Source organism: Eptatretus burgeri, chromosome 7 (assembly GCF_056783735.1).
Source record: "Eptatretus burgeri isolate ZD-2024b chromosome 7, Ebu_testis_v1, whole genome shotgun sequence".
NCBI classification, from domain to species: Eukaryota; Metazoa; Chordata; class Myxini; order Myxiniformes; family Myxinidae; genus Eptatretus; species Eptatretus burgeri.
The window spans coordinates 78666835-78677475 of NC_140967.1; positions in this window are offsets into that span (position 1 = coordinate 78666835).

A 10641-nucleotide genomic window follows, 5' to 3' on the forward strand; every position below is an offset into this window, starting at 1 on the left:
AATGCAAAAGGATGTGGGAATGTCACTCTAAAAAGTATTTAAGCAAGGTAGGGATGGTCACGAGAAATGATCATGTGAAACCATCCCTACATCTTTGTTTGAATAATGGCTGTTCCTAAAAATGACAAAGTTTTATATCAAACTCGTACACACACACACACACACACACACACACACACACACACACACACACACACACACACACACACACACACACACACACACACACACACACACACACACACACACACACACACACACACACACACACTATATATATATATATATATAAAAATAAATATCAACAAATATACACAAACTGAGAGAACAACAAAAGAGCAGGAAAATACAAAAAAGATTTGGACCGAGTTGGGATTGACAACGAAGGCTCATTGGAATGGCTAAGAAGAGGTCACATCAACTGGGACGGAGAACGAATAATAATAAATGCCCAAGATGAAGGACACCACACCAATAGATTTTAAAAGATGGCGGGACTGAGCCGGACGGACAAGTGTAGGTTCCGCAAGACAAAAACAGAAAGTACTAGTCACCTGCTTTTTGGATGTAAAAAACAATTATCAGAACAACTTTACACACAACGGCACAACAAAGTATGCAAAGTGATTCATTGGCACATCTGAAAAAATCTCAACACCCCAGTTCCACAAACTCGTGGAAACATGAAACAAGGGCAATCGATGAAAATGAGGACGTCATGCTCACGTACGACCTGATGATCCCATCGAGCGTGAGCATAGAAATCAAAGCCTTGCGACCGGACATCATTCTCAGGAACAAAAAGAAAAAGACAGCATTGCTGATTGAGGTATCAGTACCCAGCGATTTTGTCTTTATTAATGTAAAAATCAAGGAAATGACCAAACACCAGGACCTCAAGAATGAGATCAAGAGATCTTGGAAACTGAAAAACGTCAAAATTTCACCACCAGTGATAATTGGAGCAACGGGAATAATAAAGAACCTTCCTGAGATTTAAAAAACCATCCCCGGGAATATTACCACAAACGAACTACAATTGGAGGCAGTCTGGGGTTTGGTGACTATCCTAAAAAGAGCCGTCGGAACAAAACTCTGAGAACAACAAAGTGGAACAGCTTGGTCCATGAACCGTGATCCCTTACTGAAGTGAAGGTGGATACTTTGAGTCCCACAAGGATTTCGTTCCATCTCCTCAAATCCGCACATGGAGATAACAACCAACGACACACACACACACACACACACACACACACACACACACACACACACACACACACACACACACACACACACACACACACACACACACACACACACACACACACACACACACACGATGGTCGATGTGTGACTTTGGTCTTGATTATTATTATTATTGTGTCTGAAGATGATTATTATGATGATGATGAATGAGATTTGCCAGTTTTGACTCTTCTCGGTTTTTTTTTTTCTTTTCTGTTTTTTTTCCCCCTTCCCCCATGGTCCAGAGAACTGAAATGTGATCCCTGCCTCAACAATCAACTGAACAGACCAGGTAGACCCTCATATGCAGCCCAAGCGACTTTTTTTTTTTCGAGAAGACACTGCAACTTTAGTTTTGTATGTAGCAGGTGGGACCGACATTTTGTTTTCGTGCCATCCCTACATAGAGAGTGCAAGCACGCTCTCTGATATTCCGTAGATGGCATTGAAGGTTAGCTTTAGCTTCTTTGAATTTCTACTTTGCAATAGTACAGTCTGGTTTATGAACCTTTATGAAGGCATATTATTGTGGTCCTGCAAGTAGTTAGCAAGAAGTCTTTGATGTTGAAGTCGATCTCATCAAACCAGCAGTCTGCATGCTTGAGTGTTGGATGACCAAGTGAAGAGGATGCTGCACTGAAGATAGCTTCCTGGAAGGCACACCAGTGGCCAGCCATCCATGTTACCTTAGTTCCTGTCATCTACGTAGTTATCGAGTGCATTGATGGTCGGTGAAGCTTGCAGTGAGTCCTGCATATCAATTCTCCTCATGATGGCATAATCGAGGAGGTGCCAGTGTTTTGTGTGCTGGTGTTGCCGAGAATAGAATCATTTGCCAGGAACATAGTAGAAGGTATTGGTCATCGCAAGATCAAATTCCTTGTATAAAAACAATAACAGAACCCCATTCAAGTTCCACTTCCCTTAACCAAATTTCCCAAGGACTCTGCTCCAAGCTGTGTGGTCCACTCCAACTCTGGCATTAAAATATCCGAGAATTATGATTTTGTCTGTGCGAGGGATGCAGCGTAAGATCTGGTTTGTCTTCGTAGAAGTGCCGCTTCACTTCATCCTTACTCGGCAGAGTTTGTGCATAGATGTTAAGTGGAAGGCGTAGTCTCATTAGTCGATCATTGACAGCTTTGGGAAGCTCTAAGTCTAAGAGCTTCCTTGCTGATGAGTTGGAGATGGTAAAACCGATTCCTGCTTCCCTGCGTTCAACTTGCTTTTTGCCTGACCAGAAGAACATATAATTTTTCTCTCAAATATAATCTATGAGAGCAAGCCTGGTTTCTTGTACGGCAGCTATGAATAATATCGATGGCGTATATCATCAACTCTCTGTCCACAATGGCTGAATGTCTTACTGGTAGATTGTTATTTTGGGCGTCTTGTATCATTCTGACATTCCATGATGCCAAATTAATTTGTTTCCTTTTATTTGGCATGACTCCATTAAAAACAAGGTCCTGCTGACCATGGGCAGCCACCCAGGAATATGATGGACAAGCTTTATTTATCCCACCTTCTCATTGGGGTTCCCTCAAAGTCCAGGAGCAGGCATTGTGATCCTTAAAGTGGGCTGCCTCAACACTAGGGAAGGACCTTGCACTCTATTACCCTCTCAAAATGTATGGCCATCACACCCAAGCCACCCACAAGCAGAGCTTTGAGAATTGGTTTCCTGTTGCTCAAGCCTGCGAACACTGTCATTACTCCATCACCGCAAAACCTTTCTACTCTAACACCAACTCACTCCCAGAATCCTCATTTTCACCTCTCCATGCCGTGACTGAAATGTTCCTTCCATTATCTCAACTCCTCTAAGCCACCATCTGAACGTATTAGGGGATTTAGGTGATTGCTTACAGCACACAGGGGTAGCACCACTCTCTGGGTTCTTACATTGCAAATCAGAGAGAGAGGGAGAGAAGGTGCCCTGGAGTTGGAACAGATGAGCACTCAACAGATAATCTGATCCCACCATTAATATCTGCACAAGTTTTTCCTGCCAGAAAACTGTGTCTTCACCACTGCTGTCTGGCGAAGAGGTGTTTAGTTAGAGACGCCTCTCCAAGGTGGGCTGGTGTCCATGTCTTTCAAGACCCATTACCTGACTCCCTTCCATCTCTGTTCCTCTGTCTCACAATGGAGGTCAACAGTGTTGACCACAAGAAGGTGTGGACAGGACTACTTGGTTATAAGAAGTTGTAGATCCAGGAAGGACTAAATATGCTTCCTTTTCCCCAATAAATTGACAAGGATCCACCCAGCAAACCAGGTGAGAGACTCTTCACAACCCTTTGAAATCCCTTGTGGATCTGTACACTCCATAAACAAACGTGATGTCAGTGGAAGATAATGTTTGTTTAGTATGTGAAAATAACATGGCTGTCTGAAATGAGTGTGAAAAGTTTTTTTTTTGCATGCACAGTCAAAAGATGTGGAGGAGCGAGAACACAAAACAGATCAGGACGCAACATAACAAAAGGAACAACAGAAAGAGAGGGGGAAATGGCAACCGCAGGGCCGAGTGAGAAAATATACGGAGACGGACAAACAAGGGATGCAGGTAACGATGAGGGGTAGGTGGGAACGCAAGGGGTGGACATATAAGCAAAACGATTTGGGGGGTGCGGTGCAAGGGCTTTAATGAGGGAAGAAAAGATCATGGTTTTGGATTGGGCGTGATCTGACATGGTGATGAACAGCTGTCTTGAAGACTTTGAGGGAATTATGAGATTAAAGAGAATGTGGAAGTTGGTTCCACAGGTGGGAAAAAGAGGAATAGTGGAGGTGAGCAGTGATTCTGTATTTTAGGAGTTTTACGAGAATTGGTTTTACGGATGACAATTCCGGATTGGACGACACAGGTCGGGGCTCTCAGCCTCAGGCCACGGACAGCAACCCGGCCCGATGGTGAGTAAGCTGCGAGTAAGTGGGGGGAGGGGGGTCCCAAAGGGCATCCCACTCTCCTGGCCTATCCTGAACATCACATACTTCTGGTGGACACAGTCCACAACAACATCCACGAGATGAGCCCCCAGACACCTAGATGACCATGGTTGACGAGCCCTTCAGCTGTTCCAAATCTGTGGCGATGACCTGGTTGCAGCCTGGTCTTCATCAGTGAAGTGAGCCTACACAGAGGCAGTCACCCTTTCAGATGGTCACCTCAGCAGTCAAGTACCTCTGATCAGGGCATTCCAGGATCTTCCTCAAAGAGTTTTTCTCGGTGTGCAGGGAGGCCATAGTCAGCGTCCCAGGGGTCCCCTGCAGAGTATGACAATCCAGACCCACAATCAAACTGGATCAGTCGGAACTGCGAGAGCAAGAGCTGCCGTCAATGCAAGGTTGATGGTGGACCTTGTGTGCCCTGCAGATACCTGGGGGGGGGGGACAAAGCATGGAGAGGGCAGGAGGTGCAAGACCAGGAATGAGGCGGAAGAAAATGGAGGGACCACCGACCTGGTAGCAATGGCTAAATGAGAGGCCCAAAGACTCAGCTTCATCACAGGAGATTCCAATTATCTTGAAGGTCTTGGTTTCCACGGCATTAAGCTGGGCAAGGAATGACACCAGTCCACATATTGCAATGACACCAGTCCACAAATTATCACAGAAATTACATTGGCAGAAAATGCTTTTTAATAATGTGTGACCACCACTGACCCGAATACAAACGTGTACATGTCGTGTCATTGACCAACTCAGATGATACAGCTCTTGCAGTTGGATGTTGTGCCATTATTTGACCAGGGCACTTCCAGTCTATTCAGAAAATATGGGTGACCACAATCATCCCACACTGCGATGTCTCAAGCATCTTCAATCAGATTTAAGGCCGGAGATCGTGCATGCCCATCCATGTGAGTGAGGGTTTGTTTTTTTTGCATACATTGTCAAGGCTTGTATGAGAGCTACCACACAACAGACAGCAAGGGGAGCATGACACGAGAGGGAAGGACAAAACAATGGGGAACAGAGACATTTGGAGATCTGTGGAAGGGAAAGGAATGGGGCGGGGAACACGGGGCATACAAGATGGACACTACAGGGACTTTCAGGAAAAAAAGCAGGGAATTTGAAGGAGGTGGGTTTGGGGTAGATTGACGGGGGTAGAAAAGATCGAGGATTTTGATGGGGGAAGTTAAGTGATGGTGGTGAACAGCTGTTTTGAAGGCCTGGAGGGAGGAGTGGCATTGAAGAGAGTGTGGGAGTTTGTTCCAAAGGTGGGAAAACAGAGGAATGAAAGAGTGAAGGTGAGTAGTGATTTGTGATTTTGGTAGTTTTACCAGAAGGGGGCTGGCAGTCCTTGAGCACCCTGTGGAAATATGGGTGGGACATATCGTAGACAGAGCAAGAGGGAGGGGGGAGGAGGCGGGTGGCAAGACCGGAGAGGAGATGGTAAAAGACGGAAAAATCCACCGACCTGCCTGCGGTGAGAGAGTGAGCGGCCCAAAGACTCAGCCTCACCGCGGAAGATACCGATGATCCGAAATGCCTTGGTTTCCACAGCCTGAAGCTGAGAAAGGTGGGAGGCAGGAGCACCAGCCCAGAGGGGAGAGCAGTACACCATCAGGCTGTGGACAAAAGCTTTGTATGTGATCAGGAGCTCAGGTGGGCTGAGGAAGGACTTTGCACGACAGACGATTCCCAGTTGGCGACTGGCTTTGGAGGCGAGGTTTGAAATGTGGCCTTCCCAGGAAAGATCATGGCAGATGGTGAGATCCAGAAGCTTGAAAGAAAGGACTTCTTCCAGAGGATTGTTGAGAAAGTAGATTGGGGGTGGGGGGGAGGGGGAGGGGTCTAAACGGTCCTTTCAGAGAGACATAGTGAGATTATGAGATTTGTCCGGATTGAAAGACATGTTCCATGTGTTGGACCAGTTTGTGATTTTACCCAGATCTGCAGTGAGCGAAGAAGCTGCTGCTTGTCAGTCTGAGGGATGACAGATTGTACGACAGAGGGGGGAGTCATCAGCAAAGAGATAAAGAGGATTTTCCAGAGAGTCGGAGTGATCATTGATGACGCTGTGGTGGTGTTGACATTGATGGTGTTGATCATTGATGGTGTTGACAACATATGTGCAGTGGGGATGGGCGTTGTCATCATAAATACAAAGGACCTTGCTGCTGGACCAGAGGGACGACTACACGTATAATGATCGAATCTCTGCACTGCCAAAAATAATTTCTTAAAAGAAAAATATTTTCTCAATTTCTCAATTTCTTTTTTCAAGAAAAAATTTCTTGAACCAACAAAAACATGAGATTTTTTTTTCTATCCGCAAGAAAATGTCTCAGGATTTTCTTGTTTCAAGGAAACTTTTCTTATTTTAACAAAATATTTTCTTACGAAGAAACTTCTTTTTGACAGTGTGCATCTGAAACTAGTCACGGCACCCCTACAAAATATAACCAATCAGTTCTTAAACTGCTGTGAATACCAGCCCACACCATCATGGTGTCCCCACCAAACCGACCGTGCTGCCCTCACCAAACAGTTGGCAAATCACTTCCCTCTTCGTTTCCAGACACTGGCACGTCCATTGTTGAAGGGTTTTTTAAAAATACATCATCGAGGCTCGTGGAGGAGCTGGAACATAGAACAGATCAGGACAGAACAGAACAAAACAAAATGAACAGTAGAAAGGGGAAAACATACAACAGCAAGGTTGAGGGACAAAATAGACGGACACTTCGAAGATGAGGGATGCGAGGAAGAATGAGGACTAGGAGAGGACACGGGGGTGGTCAAGATGGATACAGAAGCAAACTCTCAGGAAAGAAAACAGGAAAGTAGGAAAGATGTTGCTTGGGGAGAGTTAACAGGGGTAGAAAAGATAATGATTTTGGATAGGGGATGATCTGAGATGGTGATGAACAGATGTCTTGAAGACTTGGAGGAAACAATGACATTGAAGATAATGTGCAAGTTGATTCTACAGGTCGGAGATTGAGGAACAAACAAGTGGAGGTGAGCAGTGATTCTGGATTTAGGTAGTTTCACTAGAGGGGGGTTGCTGGTGGACCATGTGCACCCTGAAGAAATCTGAGGGGGGACAAAACATTTAAAGGGTAGAGGAAGCAAGACCAGAAATGAAGTGGTTATAAGATAGAGAGACCACCAACCTGTCTGCCTTCGGTGAAATGATAGGCTCATAGATTCAGCTTCATTACATGATATTCCAATGATCTTGAAGGCCTTGGTTTCCATGGCAGCAAGTTGAGCAAGATATGAGGCAGGCGAGCCAGCCCAGAGGAGAGAGCAGTACTCCATCAAGCTGCGGATGAAGGCCTTGTAGGTAGCCAAGAGTTCAGGTGTACCAAGGATGGACTTTGATGGAGGATGGCCAGTTCGCGACTGATTTTGGAGGTGTAGTTTGACCAAGAAAGATCATGGCTGAAAGTGAGACCCAAAAGTTAGATCTTGATGCAGAATCTAGACTTGTCAGTGAAAATAACATGGCACTAATGGGTCATCCTCCAGTTGTGATGATGTATCTCCGATTGAATGCTTCACTTCTGAGTGCGCTTTGTTGTCGGGATGCAAAGCAGTTGTCTTCTGAATATTATACCACGGCCTGAAACCTGTTCCAAACTATTTGGGTTGCAATCCGATGGTTAATTGCTCTCTGTTGGTCATTTGGAGAGATCATGATGTTGAAATACAGTTGCTTCTGGCAAAGGTGAAAAGATAATGATGCTCATAATGAGAGGTTATAACCTTTGATCAACCTGAACGAGGTCTCTCCATAGAGAGCGGTGATATCATTTGTGCACAGACATGTATTTAGATTCTGTGGGAGACATGATTTGAAAATTCATTTCCAGAATTGCTCAATTCAGGTGAGGATAAAGGTAACAGGATGTGTCACACCTCCTTTTTCCTGATTGGATTTCTTTCCTCAATAGTCATGGTTTGCATTCATGACTACAATTTCTGAACTGTGAATCCATAGTTTATTGCACAGTTGAAAAAGTTGATGTTTAATTTTTGTGAAGAGTATTTATGATCTGTCAAACGTTTTCTTTTTGATTTGAAGTTCCTAACATTTAACACCAGGACACTTCCAATCGATTAAGGCACACCAGGGCACTTCCAGTTGGTGCTACTAAAGCAGTTTTTTGAGAAGCATTTATACTGGGTGGTTTGTCATTGCCTTCCCAGCATTGCTTGTCCATGCTCTATCCTTTTAAATTCAAAACATCAAGCAAGGAAGCAGCACATACCATTTAAAAAGTTTTTGGTATGACTTTGCTGAGGTTTGAACCAGCAACCTCCCACAATCAGAGCAGACACTTTTATCATTACACCATCGAGTCTTGGCAAGAGCATCAGATGGATCCCAAATAAGAAATGAGCAAAGTTCGAACCATCAGGAGGAGTCTGGATAGGATTCCGGTTTTCAATGCTTCTCTTCCCTCAAACACGGCACAGCCAATGAAACAACAGGGTAACCATTTATAGCTCGGTCACGATTCACATCTAAACAAGATGGCTCAAAGGGGATTGTGCATACCTCGAGGCTATCCTTGCAGCCCCCTATATACTGTTGCGGGCCGGGGATCGGGTGAGAAGACCACTTGGGGGAGGGAGGGAAGCTATCTCGGCTCCCACCAGACTCCCCGGAATTGTAGGCCGTCGCACACTGATAATTCCATGACGCGGCGGGTCGCTTAACCAACCGTGGACGCCAATAACTCATCAACGTGACATAGGGTCCTCCGTCTATTTAATCCAGTTACCTAAAAATAACCACGGGATTAAATTACCGGGGAACACGCCCTCGGTACGCCTTGTCCGAACCGGATCACTTTACCGGATCGGATGCAGCCGAGCGACACTGCCAAGGCCGTACCGGCTAAAAGGAACGGATTGTTGAGAATAAGGTCCTGGCTAAGCTAGGATTCGGACCATACTGGATCAATGGAAGAAAAGACAAAAACGAGCAGGGAACATTTCTAATAATAATTTATTTACAATGGGTGAGGAAAGGTATGTGGTACGATCAAGAGATTTATTGGGGTGTGTTGTGCAGAGATAGGGGAGAGAGGTGTGGTGCAGCAAATACCAAACAACTTATAAAAGCGGACACAGAGCAGACCTAACCCAAAAATAATAACGATCTTCTGCAGGCTTACATACATAGACAGGCACCAGGACACACACACACACACACAGACACAGAAAACCAGATGAAGAGGAATTGAAGCAAGACAGGAGAGGAGTTGAGGCTACAATCTCTCGGTACCTTTGTATAACTGATACGCGGTACCCGAATATGCCACCAATACGTTTGTGGGAGTGCTCCGCGGTGCGGTACCCCCCCCCCTGACAGCCGGTGCGTCGTCTCTCGCTTCGGGCACCTCGCATCGAGACCGTGGGCGTGAAGGAGGGCTTGAGTTGGGAGGGTAGAGTCAGCGTCGTGTGGGCGGAGAAGAGGAGGAGGAGCCCAGTAATGACGACAGAAGGCGGAGTCGAGGTCCAGTTTGAGTGGAAGGCGAGGCAGGGCAGCAGAGAGAGAAAGAAGGATCTGCTCGGACCTTTATAGGCCCCGTGACGTGGGGTGGGGGGCCACCCCGAAACTCGGTGACGTCACCCGAATTGGGTGCTCTGATTGGCCCCGACCCCCTGCGCGGCCCGGCCATGATGGCCGGAAACTGCAACATTCCATTTCCGGCAAGATGACCCTGCGCCACAAAGATGTCCTGTTCCGACGTCACAACATGATACGAATCGCCCACACCGAACTCCGCACCATGAATCGCCTTGCAAGAACCCCCGGGCCATGACCTAATGACGGGCTGATGGCAGCGTCGGTCTCACACACCTGCTCGGGCGCCCCCGACCAGCGCTAGCCAACGCACCCGCTCCGTGTGCGCTAACGTGGCCCAAGCTGTACAACATGCCCCCGCCTGATCGCAGCTTCGCTGGCCATAGAGGCGAGAAGGTAAGATGTTATGGCGAACCCATGCACAGACAGTAAGATGTGTCCATTCGTGCCCGGCTCTGTACAATAACAAAGTGTCGCGAGGGGTGCACGGGTCTGCCTTTGAGAGCACGTTCCATATAACATCTTCCGTTCCGATCCGCCATTACGCACGTGGCCAGCGCTCGCCCGATTCTGCTATCGTGTGCGTGGGATGAAACCCGATCGATATAATTAGTCCAGAAATTGGTTGAAAGGAATGCTCCGCTTGCGCCTTGCACACTCGCATCCCACGCAACGTGGCGTGGGGTTGCCTTTCAATTATCGGCCTCGGTACGCGTTCCGTGCAGCATGGGCGTCGTGCTGGGTGTGTTTCCTGTGTTGTGGAAAACACCATCGGGTTGAAATTACCGCTGCGAGTGCGTTTGGCAGGCTGTGTTTTGTACGGAGGGTTGTGGGTA